General features: G+C 42.1%; 1 protein-coding gene across 2 annotated transcripts in view; it reads right to left on the bottom strand.

The window, feature by feature from the left end:
- LOC115216786 (protein unc-13 homolog D) overlaps positions 1–5,000 on the bottom strand; it is a 527,921-nt gene that overhangs the window by 261,109 nt on the left and 261,812 nt on the right. The gene's annotated exons all lie outside the window — the stretch shown is intronic.

Below are 5,000 nucleotides of genomic sequence, written 5' to 3'. Positions count from 1 at the left end.
CATACAAGGCACCCGCTACACTCTCGGAGTGGTTGACATTTGGAAGGGCATCCAGCTGTAGAAACATTGCTGGATCAGATTGGAGCCTGGTGCAGCCACTGGCTTTTCAGACCTCAGTCAAACTGTATAACTCATGCCAGCATGGAAAACGGATGTCAAACAATGATGATGGTGATTCAGAGCTGAGTTGTTGAAGCAGAAATATCATAGTAGCAAATGTTCTGCTCAATACCATAGATTTACTTGTCACTTGCTTGACCTTAACCACTTGAGCATGTCCTTTAGTGGCTGACAATATGTGCCTCTCTGATCATGAACAGGAGTAGTGGGGAAGCATCATAGACATCTGTTGAGAGGGATTCTTTGGGGTTTGAAAAAATGTATCAAAAGCAAATTTTGAAGGAAATTTTTCATACTTTCTAGGGGTAAACAAATAGGAAGCAACAGTAGCTAATCAAGGACAAAAATCATGTTACACAGTGTATCAGGCTTTAATGCACCTTGCAATGCAATTAGTCATTATTAAAGTGGGAAGGAAAGTGGGTGAGCTTGCAGAATCATTAACCTGATAGGTAAAATGTTTAGTGACATTTCTATGGGCTCTTTACATTCTGAGTTCAAATTCTTTCATTCTTTTAGGGGTTAATTAAATAAGTATCAGTCAACCACTAGGTATGTGTAATCAACTACCCACTCTTATAAAAATTGCTGGTTTTGTGCTAACATTTTAAACCATTAAATCATTATAGTGATCGTTACCAGCGTCGCCTTACTGGCACTTGTGCCAGTGGCACATGAAAAAAGCATTCGAGCGAGAGCATTGCCAGTGCTGCTGGACTGGCTCCTGTGCAGGTGGCATGTAAAAAACACCATTTTTGAGTGTGGCCATTGCCAGTACCATCTGACTGGCCCTCATGCCGGTGGCACGTAAATGCACCCACTACACTCTCAGGGTGGTTGCATTAGGAAGGGCATCAAGCTGTAGAAACTCTGCCAGATCGGATTGGAGTCTGGTGTAGCCATATGGTTCGCCAGTCCACAGTCAAATCGTCCAACCCATGCTAGCATGGAAAGCAGACATTAAATGATGATGATGATGATGACAACGACGACGACGATGATGATGATGATAATGATGAGTGGGAGAGCTGGAGAGATATAGATGATCAAATGGTTAAACTAAAGAGTCAAGGACTGATGTTTTATTGCTTCTATCACTGACACTGTACATATTCAGAGACAATGGTGCAGTAGGAGCCTTATTTAATTAGCTCGTATTTCATTATATAATTGATTGAATCATTAAAAGCATTGTACTGAAATATGTCAGTGACACTGGAGAAGTTGATGAAAAGCTGCTCCGGTGTTCATCCTTAGACCATAGTTCCACAATTCATCCAGAATTTACAACCCATTTTACTCCTGACAAATTGACAGAGCTATTAGAACATCAGACAGAATTCTTCATGGTATTTATTCTGACTCCATGCACTCTGTGTTCAAGCTCAGCCTTTTTTCTTATTCTTTTGGAGGTTGATAAAACGGTAACAATCCAAGGAAGTGCATTGGTGGAACTGTAAGAATGTCAGACTTGATTCTTTGCAATATTTGCCTGGCTCTTTGCATTCTGAGTTCAAATGCCACCATGGCTTATTTGGGTGATAGACTTAATCTGTTGCCTACTTTAATACCACTAACTGACCTCTTACATAGCTTAACCCTTTAACATTTAAACTGGTCGTAGCCGACCCAAATATTGTACCTGCTTTATGTTCAAACCAGACAGATCTGGCACCTCACACCTACCCTATAATGTCATTTTAAAACAGACAGTCACATCATCAAAATCTCAAAGCAGTGAGACAATATGTGATTGGCACTTATGCCCGTGCTAGTAGGGTGCCAAGAGGACCATCCGAGCGTGATCGTTGCCAGAGAAGCCAACTGGCTTCTGTGCCAGTGGCACGTAAAAGGGCACCATTCGAGCATGATCGTTACCAAAGTCGCCTTACTGGCACCTGTGCTGGTGGCATGTGTAAAAGGATTCGAGCGAGGTCATTGCCAGTACCACCTGACTGGCCCTCGTGCCGGTGGCACGTGAAAAGCACCCACTACACTCTCGGAGTGGTTGGCGTTAGGAAGGGCATCCAGCAGTAGAAACTCTGCCAAATCAAGATTGGAGCCTGGTGCAGCCATCTGGTTTGCCAGTCCTCAGTCAAAATCGTCCAACCCATGCTAGCATGGAAAGCGGACATTAAACGATGATGATGATGATTACATTTGAAAGAGAAATCTGAATACTAAAGGTAAAACACACCCTTTGAACATTGTGTGATCTTGAGAAGACCCATCAAGCCAAATGAAATTGGAGTCATGGCTGATGCCAGTATCATATACCTGGCGCCCATGCCGCTGGTATGTAAAAAGCACCCTTCGAACTTTGGGCCTCATGGAGGCAGTGACAAGTGACTGAGACCTGTGGCAATTTACAGTACTTGAGAAGACCTGTCAAACCAAGTGAGATCGTAGTCATGGGCTGATGCCAGTGTTTCATAACTGGCACCAGTGCCAGTAGCACATAAAAAGCACTCGCTACAAGTTTGGAGTGGTTGGCATTAGGAAGGGCATCCAGCTATAGAAACACTGCTAAATCACATTGAAACCTGGTGCGGATCCTCAATTTACCAGTTTTCAGTCAAACTGTCCAACCCATGCTAGCAACAGATGTTAAATGATGATGATGATGATGGTGGTGGTGGTGGTGGTGGTGGTGGTGGTGGTGGTGGTTATGATTATGATGATGATGATGATGATGCACCCTCTTGCCCATTCTTTTAGACCTGTGCCTACACGACCTTCCCACACACCTTCAATACACACACAGCTTCGTATACAGATGATACCATATTGAGACTCTACCACAATTGTCAAGGCACCTCTTTAATAACTTGATATTCTGTAGTAATGCATGCCTGTGGAACTGAAGACAAAGTTACCAAGAAGTTGTTGCAGTGTTCCCTCAAACCATAGTTCCATTATTATTATTTGGTAGTTCTTGCAACTGGACTTGAGCCAAGGTCCTAATTACAAATTATCTGTGGTGGCTGATGAGAAACAGACTAAATCAAAAGGTACTTATTATACTTAAGTGAAGAGAATAGCCATCGTCCTTGAAATATAAGCAAACATAGGAAATCAGGAAGGATGCCAAAGTTTTTGGTTTATGGAGGGAGACACTGAATTTGGTAGCAGCTAATTTAATTCTATTACTTTTGAGTCAAAATTTCGAGGTGACTGATGTCAGTTTGGAGTAGCTGTGCAGCTGTGTCTGAAGAATGGTGTGAGTATATAAGTATGGTGGAGGCGCAATGGCCCAGTGGTTAGGGCAGCGGACTCGCAGTCGTAGGATTGTGGTTTTGATTCCCAGACAAGGCGTTGTGAGTGTTTATTGAGCAAAAACACCTAAAGCTCCATGAGGCTCCGGCAGGGGGTGGTGGTGATCCCTGTTGTACTCTTTCGCCACAACTTTCTCTCACTATTTCTTCTGTTGGGCTGCTCGCTTAGCCAGCAGGGTGGCGTCATTTGCAGGCTATAACAATGTGTAGTGCATTATGACCAACGATGTGTAGCAACATCTGATAGCCTGGTCGGTCACAGTGATTACGGTGATATAAGTATGACGCCAACAGTATATGACAAAGGTGTATTTCAGGATAATTTGGTTGATATTTCTAACAGAGCAGGTGACCACATAGGAGCTACCTTGGTGTGTTATTTTACTGGAGGGAGATTGTGTTATGTGAGTTATACTATATTAGATGATTAGACAGAAATTATGATTTGGGAATTGACTATATTATATTCTTTTCTACTCTAGGCACAAGGCCTGAAATTTGGTGGGAGGGGACCAGTTGATTAGATCGACCCCAATACACAACTGGTACTTAATTTATCGACCCCCAAAAGAATGAAAGGCAAAGTCGATCTCGACAGAATTTGAACTCAGAACGTAAAGACAGATGATATACCGCTAAGGGTTTTGCCCGGTGTGCTAACGTGACTGTATTATGAGATAGGGAAATAAATGGTCAAAAATTATACAGCAGGAGTTGTGTGACAGGATTCAAAGATGACCAGAAAAAAATTGTACTGTATTCTATCATCATTTTCCTCCACCTCATCATCACCATCATCATAATCATCATCATCATCATCATTGCCTTTGGGTCATACTCACTCACGAGTGACAACTGACTTCACCTAATAAAACTTTTTATACATAACATAGATTTATAAGCAGAGTTAAGTTTGTTTGCATTTTTTTTTGTATATTTTTGTCACTCTTTTTTTATCATGGCCAATACATTCACCACCAAACATTCACCACCAACGTCCCTGGTGAGCTGGCAGAAACATTAGCATGCCGGGTGAAATGCTTAACGTTATTTTGTGTCTTTATGTTCTGAGTTCAAATTCCACCGAGGTCGACTTTGCCCTTCATCCTTCCAGTGTCGATAAATTAAGTACCAGTTATGCACTGGGATTAATGTAATCGACTTAATCCCTTTGTCTGTCCTTGTTTGTTCCCTCTATGTTTAGCCCTTTGTGGGAAATAAAGAAATAAGAAACATTAGCACGCCAGGTGAAATGCTCAGCGTTATTTACATTCTGAGCTCAAATTCCGCTGAGGTTGAGTTTGCCTTTAATTCTTTTGGGATCAATAAACTAAGTACCAGTTGCCCACTCCCCCAAAATGTCAGGCTTTGTGCCTAGAATAGAAAAGAATGCCTCTCCACCATTTCATTCCATCCTCCCCCGCCCCCATCACCAAATTCTAGTCAACATCTTTCCTCTACCTTCCAATTCATTTTATCAAAGACATCTCCCAGCAAGACCCTTGTTCATCATTCAGTTATACTCACACTCAGCTTCTATCTCTTACCATCCCTTACTTTCTCCATACACTATAGCTATTTCCAACCAGCCTCCCTTCTTGTTCT

This window comes from Octopus sinensis, linkage group LG1 (assembly GCF_006345805.1).
Source record: "Octopus sinensis linkage group LG1, ASM634580v1, whole genome shotgun sequence".
Lineage (NCBI taxonomy): Eukaryota > Metazoa > Mollusca > Cephalopoda > Octopoda > Octopodidae > Octopus > Octopus sinensis.
The sequence above is the reverse complement of the archived record's forward strand: the minus strand, read 5'-3'. Positions and strand labels throughout refer to the sequence as shown.